Source organism: Taudactylus pleione, unplaced genomic scaffold (assembly GCF_031769625.1).
Source record: "Taudactylus pleione unplaced genomic scaffold, aTauple2 ptg000333l, whole genome shotgun sequence".
NCBI classification, from domain to species: Eukaryota; Metazoa; Chordata; class Amphibia; order Anura; family Myobatrachidae; genus Taudactylus; species Taudactylus pleione.
Window position 1 is genome coordinate 9185681 of NW_028284734.1, and position 15159 is coordinate 9200839.

General features: G+C 42.3%; 1 protein-coding gene across 1 annotated transcript in view; it reads right to left on the minus strand.

Annotated features, from left to right (window-relative positions):
- Positions 1-281: 281 nt before the first annotated feature.
- GTF2H2C (GTF2H2 family member C) overlaps positions 282-15159 on the minus strand; it is a 92271-nt gene continuing 77393 nt past the window's right edge. Inside the window, exons 17-19 of the transcript XR_015869498.1 lie at positions 3966-4068; positions 2098-2137; positions 282-1001 (exon numbers count right to left, since the gene is read on the minus strand). The gene's annotated coding sequence lies outside the window, so the exon portion shown is untranslated. The remainder of the gene's footprint in view (positions 1002-2097; positions 2138-3965; positions 4069-15159) is intronic.

Consider the following 15159-nt stretch of genomic DNA (forward strand, 5'->3'; position numbering starts at 1 on the left):
GATTTCTTCACAAGTAGTCAGCATGGCTTTGAAATCCCTGCAGAGTGCATGCACAGCTTGAACATAACTAGACCATCTTGTGTTGCTACGTGCGTAACAGTTGATGTGAAAGCAAGTCACTTTTTTTTATGGGTTTTTTTTTGCATATGCACCAAAAGAGTATAAGTTCATATCAGTATTTTGCATAGTACTGCTTTCATTAACATTGTGTTTATTTGTAAGATGTTTAATTGTAAGGTCTCACTGAATTATGTAGTTCCGTACAGGCACAATTAATGCAAATAATAACAATTAATGCAAATAATACATTTTATGAACCTCACTGATACAATAAAATTAATTGAGACACCACATGATGTCTATACACAAAAAAGAATAAAAAACCTTCAAAGCCGCTTTTTCATGCTATAACCAATTTGTGCACAGCCGCTCTTGATTGGTTATTTGAGAACAAGCCCCTGGTCTGTAGTTTGTCTTACAGCTCTGCAAAAAGCAAGTGGTCATCATCTAACATGGTTTATCATCTTTTATTCTATGGATTATCACACAAAAGGAAAGAAGAGCATGTCAAGCCAGATGAATTAGCCCTAAAGAGATCCCCTTATTGGTAACCAAACAGCACTTTTTCTTACAAGTGACTTAAGTGAGAAGGAGAATACACATTTTTGAAAATCCTTACAAATTATTACCATAAGTACAATTAAAATATTTTCTAAGTATGCTAGGAAGGGTAGCTTATACATAAAATGCTTTGTTCTTTTCTGGAATGCAAATGGACAATCAAACCATGCAAATAGTGCCCATTTCTGATCACGTTCTGTGGTCTTCCTTGGCACACACCACACATCGCTTCTCACCTCCCTGGCACTGGAGAAACGTTGTCATACTACAGAAGGGTTCGGCTGTGCATGAATACATCCAGGGCAGCAGTGTAGAGAATCGTGAATAAACATATCACACTCCACACAGAATACACCCTGACAAACTAGGCAAATGTAAACCTAAAACAGAAATGAACACAATTTTAGTCATAGTAGTAAACTACTATTGGAAGAGAACTAGTAAACAATATTTCAGAAGTAATTTGACCGAAACAAAAATGTAAAAGTGTAGATTTTCATAATCTATTTCAAATACCTGCACCCCCTTGCCTAGTACTAAACTGTTTCCTCCAAAATGCCCAGGTGCCTTCTCCAAGACCCCTAAACTGTGTGATGTAGGTGTTCCTGAAGAAATCCTTATAATAAACCTAAAACCCATATAGCAGGTCTGCTTTGGAGCAAACAAAAAGACAATGATCTTCTGCACTCACCAGCCAGAACGAGAAGATTTTAGCATGAGTTGGTCAGCTTAAAATATAGTATAATATGTGTAACTAACAATCCATGTTTTTAATAAAGTTTACAGCTAGAAGGAACTGTAATAGCTATGAAAATGTCTAAGGCGAGTACAATGGAGCAACGTCTTTTGGTTGCACAATGTGGTCACACCCCTCTAGCGCTACATTTAATTTTATTTCTCTATATTCATTAGCCTGATTTGGCGTAGCAAACAGGATACTGTGTTGGATCTTACCATACAAGGACTTTTAGGTGGACCCATGATGTAGACATAGAGCTAACTACACAAATAAGGAATTTATGTTTTGGGCCAATTTGTTTGGGGCCCTGTATGACAGAGAATGTATCAGTAAGTGTTAGCCAGAGGTTAGTTTATAATGTGTTACACCCAAAGGGCAATCTCTGTTTTGTACAATGGGGAGCAACAACCATTATTAGAGGATATGAATAAGAAAGTTTTACTGTTCTGGAGTTTAATTTGGGTGTCAAATTAGATATGGTTATAATAACATAATCAGTGGGGTCCTGCATAGGTTTCAGGAATAGGACACTTATTTCAGCTTAATGCAATCACCCCACAATCTTCTAGGCAGATACTCGGTACAGCAGGTGTCAAGAACATCACATATGTTGAGAACAAATGATATGTGGACTAATGCCAAGGCTGCTTCCCACATAATGCAAGATTCTGTATGTCAAATTGGCATCACCTTATTCCCCCTAAACACTCTTGGCTTCATACAATTCTTTTACTTACTTGCTGGTCTTTTAGCTCTCCGTCACAGCCCCAACGGCACCTTCAAAAAGCGAAATTAAGAAAATAGTTGTATAAACTTTTTACTAAAACAGTGTTCTATGGTATCCTCACAAGCAGAAGACACATCCATGTTTTATTGAATATATTACGAAACAGTGATTAGCAATAACGCAACAACTCAAGGTGACATTGAAGAACAATACTGCATGATTTACAGTGAAAACATGCATGTTAAGATACTCACAAATACAAAGTTAAGCAGTAGAATAATATTTTAGTTGTATAATGCTTAAACGTATTATAACCTGTACTTAATATACAACTGCAATTCAGGAGAATGAACTTCTAGTTAATGCCAATCACAAACTGCACATATACAGATAATCTGCATCAGTACAAATTTATGCTGCCCCATTCCCTGAAATGACACGTTTTGGTGTTTTTTCCATTAAAACGGAATGTAGTCCAACCTCCAGGAGGTATTTTGCTTTACATTTTGAATAACTAATTATTAGGTTACCCAGTTGAATTCTATGTATTTAGTTCGCATACAGGGATTTCTTTAGTTGGCATTTTTCAATAGATATTATTTTCTATTCAAATTATATAGGCAAATATGGACAAATAATACACTTTTTAAAGGTTTTTTAGGACCATTTTTAAAGGACCATTTGATCCTGAACTCTATGGCTGGCTATTATTTGAAATCTCTGCATTACAATCTCCCTGTTCTGGAGCTGCTAAAAGCGAGAGGACATGGTGATGGATACATGTAAATACTAGAAATGATAGTGGTCTCAGTGGACTACCACCAGCGTACTATGATAAATAGGGGTATATGGAAAAAGAAAAGACGCTCCACTCACTTCCACTTTTTATTTGCTGGAGTAAATATGGATAAGATTGTAAACTTGCAAGCAGGGCCCTCTTACCCTTATGTATGTCTTTTATGTATGTATGTATGTCTTTTACAACCCAGTATAATGTCAATGTTCATTGAAATTGTAAAACGCGACGGGATTTGCTGCGCTATATAAGAAACTGTCAATAAATAATAATAAATGGTGAACGGTCACATATGTTGGTACAAGCAAAGACTGTAATCCAGGAAACCAGCACACAGGAATTGGTTTATATATATATATATATATATATATATATATATATATATATATACACTTTATTCATACATAGAGTAAAGTATGCAAGATGCATCCTAAAGATCGTATCAGGCATTTGGTCACCAAAATGTTTGTTAGGACACCAGTTGCAAACTTGACTTTCATTATATGTATATTTATAAAAAAAATAAATTAAAACATATTCAGTGTCCTGGATTTACATTCCACTTGGACCTGATCTTAATCTAACCAGGCATCTGTGGGATGAGGTGGAACAAACTATTTGTAGCAGAGATCCCCCACCAATGAGACACCCTGACACCCTGAAACAGACATAACCCAGAGAAGCACTTTCAATACTTTGCTGAGTCAATGATCTGAAAAATCAGGATATCCTGAGAGAGGAAGCTGTAACTAATAAAGTAGCTACTCCATGTAAGGGTTTGTGAACGCAGCTAGAGGCTCTTCTAATAAGAAACTTTAGCACCTTTTAGTTTAGCTATCTTAATTATTGTAAATATTTGTTTTAGTTTGATAGCACCAAAATATTTCACAGCACATTTCAGAAAATATTGAATCACTCACATCAGTCCCTCATAGTCTAAATTACGCAGCACAAATGTACAGTATGCACACACTAAAGTCCATCATTCTCATTAACATATGTTACTATGACAGTTAACAATATCAAGTAAATTGCTTTAAATATTTTGGGGCTTTTTGTACTAGATAATATAAAAATATCACCTCTCCCCTTCATATTCTGCAAAAGAAACTTCTTTAAAAGCATCGAGAGGAAACAGATGATGATACGATCGGGCCAAGTGAGGCGCAGACACTAATGTAAGACCTGAAAGAGAGAGAGTAAAAAAAATATATATAGTGTTGTTTGGTTTCAACAGTTTCCACAACAGGAAGTAAACTGCAGGCGAATGAGCATTTTACTTTTTATTGAGAAAGACAGCATGACAATAGATGCATATTTAACAATATTTCTATGTTATTTAATATCTGTATACTTGGAAAAAAAAACATAATTTACTGGCAGAAAAGAACATACAGGTCCATCCAGCGGAATGGGTATGTAATGCCGGCTGTTGGGATGCCTCCTGTCAGAATAACGACAGCAGCATCCCGATGGTTGGTATCCCGGTAGTCGGCCCCCCGGATTTACCTCAGTCAGGTTCGCGTTCCGGTATTGGGATTAAGACGCCTATCTTAAGTCCCATGTTGGGATTTCACTGTAGGTATTGAGACCGGTGGCATCGCGGCCCCCAGTCATAACTACATCCCCATCCAGCATTCTTTAATATTTGTTTGTTTTTCATGTTCTACTGTAGAACCACATCTTAATAACAATCATGTTAGTTTTCTTGAATTATATTAAAAAAAACATTAATGACAGTGGTTAAGGGACTTTGCAGCCCAAAATTGTAAAAGTACCTCCATTTTGTTTTAGAATACTTCATTATTATATTAATTCTACTTACTTATTATGTCAACATTATGTTTGTCAGAAGACGGTAATATATTTATGTATTATGTTATATAGAGAAGGGGATATCATGGAGGGTTTGTGCGCAATAGTTAAATAAAGGGAAGCAATAGTGTATTCAATTGAAGGATACACAGAGCTAGGGCATAATGTTATTGTCTATTAAGTGAGAGAAGCTAATCTCTTGCCACTGAGGAGGTGCTGTGAAGGCAGCTATCAACGTGGTGGATACACTAAGGGCCTGATTCAGAGATGGATGGTATTGCAGAGCCACAGGGAAGCGGATGTGCAACACCATCCAACTAAAATGTAAATGCAGCAGGAGGTGTTTGTAGGAAATGACACATCCTGCATGCATCTGCGCTCAGAGTGCAGAGTCCATAGACACTGCCTCGGATCACCATCGCGACCATCGATAAGGTTCGGCACTCCTCTTGGACAACACGCCCGTTTTGGAGAATGGTCCTTGTTTCCGCCCCCAAACATGTCAATCATGCTGCAGTTAAGGGGAGACTGAGCGATCACACAGGACCCATTCTGCACATGCGCAGACCCCAAACAAACGAATATGTACGCAAACCATCGGGTTAGCCAACATCTCTGAATTAGACCCTAAGTACAGTCTTTAGGCAAAATGGAAGGAATGAATAATGGAAATAGTCCTTTCCAATGATGAACGTAAAAGACTCTGAGTTCCTCCCATATATGAATGTGGAAACCTGCATTCTGAGTGTCTACAGGTGTCACAAAGCTGCCTGGATGAAATGCATGGATGACCCCACCCACTTCAATTACTCCTAGCCAAAAAAACGGTCAGGACTTTAAGGCCCAACACAGGAAAGGAAATGTAGTTTTTGAGAACCAAGGAAAAAATTTTACAGAAACTCAAGGCAGAATTCCATAGGAGACTGAAAGCTGATGAATGTTGCATTTCCCAGGTTGGATTCCAGAATGCCAATAAAATCTAGAACTCAACTGAAGAATTTTTGTGCCTCTCCTCAGGCACTAAATAAAAACAAATCAGTTGGTGGAGGAAGTGGGATGGCTTAGAGCAGGGGTAGACAGACTTTTGGACTCTGTGATCTACTTTTAAAACTTAAAACCTTTAGTGATCTACCGAGCCAAAAACGGGGGCTTGGTATGCAAAAAAAGGGGGCGTGACCTCACAGCAAGGACGTGGGGGTCTGTCCTGGCAAAATCACACATGGTATCTCCAATCAAACTACTCCACACAACAGCACAATTTTATTCACATTACACCACATAGTAGTGTCCCTTATTCACATTACGACACACAGTAATGCCCCTTATACACAATTCCCACAGTAGTGCCCCTTATACAATGACCACCGTAGTAGTGCCCTTATTCAATGCCCTCAGTAGTAGTGACCCTTATGCAATGCCCCAGTAGTTGTGCCCACTATGCAATGCCCCCTGTATTTGAGCCGCTTATGCAATTCCTCTCTAGTTGTACCATTTACGAAATGCCCTCTGTATTAGAGCCTCTTAAGCAATGCCCCTGTAGTTGAGAACATTATGCAATGCCCCCTATATTAGAGCCCCTTATACAGTGCCCCAGTAGTGCCCTTTATGCAGTGCCCCAGTTGTGATATTTATGCTGTGACCCCATTAGTGCCCTTTATGCAGTGTCCCCCATTGAGCCCTTTATGCAGTGCCCCTTATACAGTGCCACCAGTAGTGCCCCTTATGCTGTGCCCCCTTCCCTCTGCATTACTTACCTGGCCATTCGCTGCCTGATGCGGGCTGGATCTATTTAGATCCAGCAGACACGCAGGCTCTTCACATCGCAGGAGACGTCATGATATCACCCACGCTCCCGCGCACTGCATCACTGGGAACGCTGGCCTCTGAAGCGATCAGAGGATTCTTTAGTCTCTGTTCACTTCAGAGACCAGCATTCCCAGGAACTGCAGCAGGTTGGTCGCTATCTACAGGTGGGAGCTCCGCGATCGACCTTTTGGACGGCCCTGGCTTAGAGTGTCCCCCAGACAGGATGAAAGTGGAAAGACAGCTAAATCCACCAATTCATCCAGCAGCCATCAGTGTCATTAAGGAACATAAGCAACTGCTAGCCTGCATGTATCTGGGCGAAGAATAAGGGAAAAGAGGGAAATTGGGAGTGAGTCATTTTGGATTATTCAGTGGGTTTAGTGGTTTTTTTACCCTTTAAATAGTGTTGGGATGGGAGGGCCTCTATGTCGAGTAACAAAAACAACTAGATTAAGAAAGTGGGAGGACATCAGTTCAATTTTAGTCCAGAAAGGTACATCAACTACCTTCTCTAACAGAGGGTTAATTATCTGTGAATGGCACGGGGACTTATAATATTTTCTTTGAATTGTGATCTGCAGACAAATTCATCAGGTGTAGGTTCTTATTTTCACAACCAATGAGTCGAGTGAGATTCTGATCAAAATTGTGGTGTTCTAGGTCTACATGGAGTCAAACAATACAGTTCCTGAGCCCACTTCTTCTTTGTTTTTGTCGTCCAAGCACCATAGACTAAGGGGTGTAGTATTGTATCTGTTGTCAAAAATACAGAATTATGGGGGCGTGGCCAAGATGGACATGGAGTAGCTAGCACTTTGCTGAGCTCTCCAGCCGCAATATCCGTTGCCAATATCCTGACCTCTGCCCAGCGGTACCCACTATACCTGGCTTGTGGGGGAAGGTGTGCTGCCTCTACATGAACAATTTGAGCCATCTCCCACCTCCTCCTGTCCGTCCGCGCGGCTCTGCAGTGTGAGTCCTCCTGCCCTTACACGTGGCTCAGTCTCCTGCTGTGGCTTCCTTCCTGCCGCTGAGCTCCCTGGCTTTAATACTTGCAGTGTCTGCTGCTGGAGAACCCTGCGGCTATCTGCGGGACACGTGCTCCCTCCTCCTGCCCTTCTATTACCGGGTGCTTCCTGAGACTGCCACAGGGGAATCAAGAATCCTGCAACCTGCCGGAGCTGGTTGTGCAACTGCTACAAGTGAGTGCCTGACACCCCTCTCATCATCCTTGGATCTCCTGAGCAGCGGTGCTGAGCTACCCTTCCGATTGCTGCACAGCGCTGGTCTTATTACTTCTCTGGGGCTGTTAAGCTCTGTGCTGCTCAGTGCTGGTCTCTGAGGCTGTGAAGCTGTATCCTGAGTTCCTGGTAGCGGCCATTTTCCCTTCTCAGTTAACCCATTGACTCTCTGTCTGCAGTAGCTCTCTATATCACAAGTCTGTGTTGCCCTCCAGCTATGGGGAAAACAAACCACACATCAGCTGCTGCTAAACTGGAGCGCTTCTCTCGTACTCCACAGAAGGAAGTTCTTGTGGAAACGTCTGATTAATCACCTCCTTTAACTACAGCTCCTCCGGGGCGGAGATCACCTTACAGCAGGTGTTGGTTGCTGTAACTACCAGTGAGAAGCGCTTAGCTGACCAGATTGGCTCTGTACAGTCTGATCTGACTGTTATTCATCAAGATTTACAGCGTGTTCGCGAGAGGGTTGGAGAGGCTGAGACACGCATTTCCACCTTGGAAGACTCATTCTCCCTGCTTAAAGTATGAGTTAATACCTTGGATTCTCAAATGTCGGCCGTGCAACGCAAGTTGTCAGATATGGAGGGGCGATTACGTCGCAACAATGTTCGCTTCGTAGGATTGCCAGAAAAGGAGGAGGGGAATAATCCTGAAGAATTTCTAGAAATATGGTTCCTGGAAGTTTTTGGTCGCGATGCTTTTACTTCTCACTTTGTGGTGGAACGGGCTCATCTCGTCCCTACTAGGGCACCACCACCTGGAGCACCTGCCCGCATGTTTATAGCCAAATTCATTATCAAGATCGTGACTCAGAATAGTTCGTGTCAAAGGTCCTATGGAAAGGAATGGCTGTCGGGTCTCAGTATTTCTTGATTTTTCTATTGATGTGCAAAAGGAGAGAGCTCAATTTATGCCAATTAAGAGACGCCTACGTGAATTGAATCTCCCATATGCAATGTTATTCCCATCCAAGCTAAGAGTCATTGCTGACGGGGAAACAAAGTTCTTTTTGTCTCCGAAAGAGGCTGCTCTATGGCTAGATCGCAACAGGCCCGGTCGCAGAAGATTAATTCAGCTGGATCATAATTTGCCTTGAACTCACGTAACTATGCTTTAATTCTGGGTACTGACTGTTGTTCTCATATAGGCTGGGTGCTTATGGCTTGCTGTGATCTCCAAGTTATTAATAATTTGTTGACAATAAGCCTGATAGCATTATGAGATCACTATATTCATATTTGTTACTGATTGCAAATAACGACTATTGTTTATTTGTCGGTTTATTGCATTGTACTCTGATTGCGCTATACAAGCTTATGTCACCTTTCTACTGTATGTATTATGTTTAGGTTTGTGCACCTTCCCCTGCTATTGTGTTTTTTTGTTTTTTTTTGCGGGGGCACTGAGGGCATTATTGGCTGGAGAGCTCCCTCATGTCTAGGGGTCATTTAAATGCTTTGCTCCGTACACTGTAGGGGGGTTGCTGTATCGGGATAGTTATTAGAAATTATAGTTAGGGATTTAAGTATGCCAAAGTTGGGGTTAGGTATACGGGGAGGTAATAAGGGTTGGGGTTTTTCTTTTGTTTTTTTTGTGTTTTTTAATGGATGTTTCTATAGTGATGCCATGTTAATTTTTTTTGTATCGCAATTTTTTTTTGTTTTCTTTTATGCATATACCATTGTATATTTAATTTATCTATTTGATTGTCTCGCACATTCTAATGCTATTTTGCGGGTTATCCGCTGTCTATTGTTGCTATTATCTGTTGTTAATCTGGGATGATGGCTACTCCATTGAGAATTGTATCTTGGAATGTCCGAGGGCTTAACAATAAAATTAAAAGATCCTTAGTCCTCCGGCAGCTCCGACAATATGGTTCTGTCATTGCATGCCTCACTGAAACACATTTGCTGGGGGTAGGTTAATGTCACTCAAAAAAAACATGGGTTATCATACCTCGCACACTTAATCATCTAGGGGTGTTTCAATCCTTATACGCAGATCACTTGGTTTTGAGTTGGTTTCCCTGCAAAGTGACCCTTGGGGACGGTATGTTTTTTTACAATGTCGAATAAATGCTGCCCCCATTCTTTTACTGGCTACATATTTCCCAACCCCGTACACATCTGAAGTTATGAAAAAAGCAGCAGAATTTATGGCTAGATTTCCAGATACACCTGTAATTTGTGTAGGGGACTTTAACAACATAATGGATCCTGTTCTTGATAGGCGGAGCAATGCCTCTGGTTCCTCTTCCTCCAGTAGTGGTCGCTTCAGGGCCCTTGTGGCAGAGCTGGGTTTGGTGGATGCTTGGAGGACGAGACATCCTACGGAGAAACAATATTCCTGTTTTTCACATAGCTATCATTCGTTCTCCAGGATTGACCTTGCCCTGATCTCCCCCAATCTGTTGCCTAAACTTCAGTCAGTTTTATACGAAGCAAGAGGGATTTCAGACCACTCCCCATTAGTACTTGGGTTGGACCTGATTGGTCAACGCGGGCATTCCTTCTGGAAGCTCAACCCCTTTTGGTTAACTCATATGGGAGCAGGGTCAGAACTAGAGGCTACCTGGGGTGAATTCTTCTCTAATAACCATGGCTCGGCTTCCACTACGGTAGTTTGGGATGCCTTTAAATCCTTCTTAAGGGGTACCCTGATTAGACGTGTGTCTGAATTAAAATCTTCCTACAAGCACCAGAAGAAAGAGTTGGAATCCTCCTGCAGGGTTTTGGAAGCAGCGTATCTGTCTGATGGGCAGGACTCTTCCAGACTTGCCTGGCTTGCCACGCAAAAGGAGTGGAGTGACTTACGATTGGCTAAGACTCAGTATAGGCTGTTGTTTGCAGCACATTCCCACTATGCCTTGGCTGACTGGCGGGGAAGTTACCTTGTTAATCTGACATGAGCCGAGAGGTCCCCTGTAGCTGTGCTTGAAGTTCTTGATTTGCTGGGGTGGCCCAGATACAGACCCCAGATATTGCTGCAATCTTTGTATACTTCTAGACTGACCTGCACGTTAGACGATGTACAATCCTATCTCGCAGGTATATTACTGCCCACTTTGACGGCGGAGGACAGGGATTACTTGGACTCTCCCCTGACTCGGGAGGAGGTAGATGAGGCTTTGCGTTCATTCCCTGGCGGTAATGCACCCGGGCTAGATGCAGTTCTGATTGTACTTCTTGTACAGCTCAATCAGTTTTATGTCCCACGTCTCCTTGACTTGTTTAACCAGCTATATGAGGGTACTGCTCTCCCACATTCTATGTCAGAGGCACTTGCCTAAGCCGGGGAAGGATCCGAGGATTTCTGACTCTTACCAACCCATATCCCTTCTCCCTACAGATGTTAAAATTTTAGCTAAATTATTGGCCATTCGATTAGGTAGGGTGATTTTATCTGTTGTCCACCCAGACCAGACAGGGTTTATGCCCGGCAAGTCCACATCCATTAATTTACGTCGTCTTTTCACTAATTTGCAGGTCTCTCGTGGTCAAGGTACCTCCTCAGTTGTTGTCTCACTGGATGCAGCAAAAGCTTTCGATTCTGTGGAGTGGCCCTTCCTATGGGAGACCATGCGCTGTTTTGGGATTGGTCCTGGGTTTATAAAATGGGTTCAGCTCCTATATTCAGCCCCAACAGCTAGGGTGTCAATTAATGGCTTTGGCCCTCATTCAGACCCGGACGCAAATGGCCATTCGTACGTTCGGCGTACGTAAAAAAATATGTAAATTCAAGCACTCCCTCGTATTTTTGAACGCAGCCAAACATCCTCCCCAAACTCTACCGACCCCTCCTCTAACTAACGAGCGTGCCAAATAGCGAGCGTACATCCCCAAAGTGGCTTGAAGGGAACGCACGCCCAAGTTCAAACCGGAAGTGGGACTGTCAGATTCCGATTACCTGCTCCTTTTTTCTGCCTACCTCCCTCAATCGTATCATGCCAATCAATATATCAATTAGCTTAATTGTTTTTTTTCACAATGCAATAAACTTTAATCTTGTCCGTGTGTGTGTTTACCCGCAGAATACGTACGGCTTAAACATTCGCTTTTCTTTGTCAAAATACATGTTAGAACCAATTAAACAATTGTTTTATTTGTTTTTAACCACGCATATTTTCCTGGGTTCATTTCTTTATTTAAATTTGCTTACGCATGTCACTGCATCAAGCCTATCATAACTCTCAAGAGATTTCTGGCCCTGTCGAACACATGACTCATACACTAACCAATAGAATTGGTCCTGATAATTACCCAAATACATTAGCCAATCAAATTTATTTTCGGGTCTTTATTAAAAATGATTTTTAACAAATACACCATTGCCATCATGAGAGCCTCGGCATTCACCAGGCACGAGCTGCTGGTGTTAACCGAGGTGATGGATAGGCGGATCACCAGCCAGCCTCCACCCATCACAAATCGCGAGAAGCGTTCCGCATATGCGGAGGTACGTGGCCGCCTGCGTTCCTTCGGCTCACGCCGCCAGATCGGCCAGCTGGAGCGCAGGTGGTCGGACCTGCAACGGCGGACGCGCCGCTTGCTGGCATGCTTTCGCATGCAGATCGCTGAAAGTAAGTTTTTGGGACTGTGGTTTTCATGTTTATCTTTGTGGCCCTAACTGCATGTGCATGTTTTCATGTATGTCCTATTTATTCATTGTACTCATATCTGCATGGCCATGTTTTCATGTATGTCCTATTTATTCATTGTACTCATATCTGCATGGCCATGTTTTCATGTATGTCCTATTTATTCATTGTACTCATATCTGCATGGCCATGTTTTCATGTATGTCCTATTTATTCATTGTACTCATATCTGCATGGCCATGTTTTCATGTATGTCCTATTTATTCATTGTACTCATATCTGCATGGCCATGTTTTCAGATTTGTGTTGTCATAAATTAGTGTTTTACTCGGTTTTGGTTGAAACTAACCACAATTTGTTTCACATCTTTTAGGGGCACAGCGAAGACTACGGCGTCATCGCCATCCAAGACGGCACTCTCGCCCACTCTCCCCAACCCCAAGCCAACCCTCCACACACCCAAATTCCCCTATTTCCCCCTCCTCCCCAGCCTGCCCAGACCCTGTGGAGGATATTTCGGGGCTCCTTCCCCTCCATCCCTATTCCCCCTCTCCTCCAACCACCCCTCTTCGAACTACCCCCTCCCCTGATTCCCAAATCACCCCGCCCAGCTCTTTGGGGAATGGAGGCACCTCCGAGGCGGACGAGGGAGTGGCTTCAGGAGCGGGCGTTATTTTGAACGGTATGGGGTTTTTTTTGTTTATTTTTTGGCAAAAACTGTTTGGATGTAATCATGTGTCGTTCCCTTTTTTTCTGTTTTTTTTGCGAATTTTGGGGAGTTTTCGGGTTGTCTTTACCTGTTCCTGCTGATTTCACCATACACATATCACACCTGTCTGAATCTGATTTTTGGACTTGTAATTTTGGGGTAGACCATTTTGGGGGGCTTGGTTTTTTCGGTGTAATTCTGCTTTGGGCCACAATATTGACATTTTTTGGTAGCTTGGTTTGGCTTGTTTTTTAATGTGGTTTCATTATTGATGTATTAATCCCCACACTTTTCTAACCCACAGAGGAACAGAGGCGTATGGCTGAATTAGCCGGCTGTGTGGGGCGGATGCGGGAACACGTCATCGGGCTGCTGGTGGTCCTTGACCATATTTCGGTCCTCCTTAGGAACCAGTTTTAGTTTTTTTTTGGTCAAAAGATAAATAAATTAATATTTTAAAGTTAACGTTCTGTCTCATTCCCTGTTTCCAAATCAGAGATTGTTTACACTGACATAAGTAGACTCTTCCAGCAAGGATTTGCAATTATTGACACTAAGATTGTGTGTTGTATTTTTTAGGAAAATAGGCACAAGAAACACCTAACAGTAACAATCTGATTGGCCTTTTTTGGTGTTGTACAAATTATCTATTCCTACATTTTACAGGTTCCTATTTGGGGGGCAAGCTGCTTAGGCCGATATTACGAAGCCAACTGATTGTACAGGATTCCTTTGGGTGTTGGTTTGGACCCAGAAAACATCTTACATTTTAGCTCAACTTGCGTCATTACAGGCTTACCCCTTATGCAAATGTAACGTGTGTGAACCTGGTTACACTTGCTTGTAATGGGCCAAAAAAGGTACACAATTACACTCTCCAGACATTTATTCACAACATAACTAAAATAACAAAGTGTTCACTCACAAACAAAACACACAGTGATAATCATAAATACAACACATACAAAAAACTTTACAAAATCACACAAAAAATCAAGAACTGGTTGACGAAGGACCATGCCAACATGATTCCACAAATGTGGCGTTGCAATATGGGTTCCATAATATATTCCCAAAGTTTCCACATGAAGGTTTTTTGAGGGTAGCAGGAAGTAGTCATCGTTGGAGTCCCAAAGATTATGAAAACAAACAGAAAATGGAGAAAAAAAAAACAATAATTAGATGTTCTCAAACAATCCGTACCACATTGTGTCTAAACACTGTTGTTTTGCCAATATTTACCTAAAATATCTGGCCACCACATCATCGCGTATGGCTCCCCCACATACTGACCTCCGACCAACCTCGGGGGGGGGCATCCTCAGGTAAGGCATCCTCTGGCTGCATTGGGACACCACTCCTTATGGCGATGTTGTGAAATATCCCACACAGGACCACAATTTTCGAAACCATATCCGTCAAATACATGAGCTCGCCACCAGAGCGGTGGAGGCATCTGAATCGGCCTTTTAAAAGGCCGATACAGCGCTCCGCCACTTGCCTGGTGGCTGTAAGTGCGGCATTAAAATTACTTTGTGGCCCTGGTGTGGGAGCCAAATAAGGAGTGAGCAGCCAGGGCGTGCAAGGGTAGCTACTGTCTCCTGTGAAAAAGAAGTGACAACATCAGGATCACTGTGTATCAAGCTTAACATTGTTATGTACTAAAGGTCTCCACTTACCCAGAAGCCACGCATCACCAGCTTGTAGGTTGTTTAATTTGTGCCATATCCCTGATTACCGGATAACGAATGAGTCATGTGCACTTCCTGGTAATTTGGCATTCAGGGACAAGATCTGGAGGGAGGCATCACATACCACCATAACATTCAGGGAGTGAGTGTTTACGGTTGCGAAATATGGCCTCCAGGCGTGCTGGAGGCTGAAGTGGTATGTGAGCACCATCCACAACCCCTATGATGTGTGGAAAGCCAGCTATTTGGTAAAAATTGGCCTTGGCCACACTAAGGGAACCCATATCCAAAGGCATTTGAATAAAATGATGGAGGTGCTTGAAAAGTGCCTCCATCACTGCCCTCAGGATCCGGGAAAAGGAGGATTGTGAGATGCCCGCCACTATTCCCACCGTTGTTTGAAACGATCCT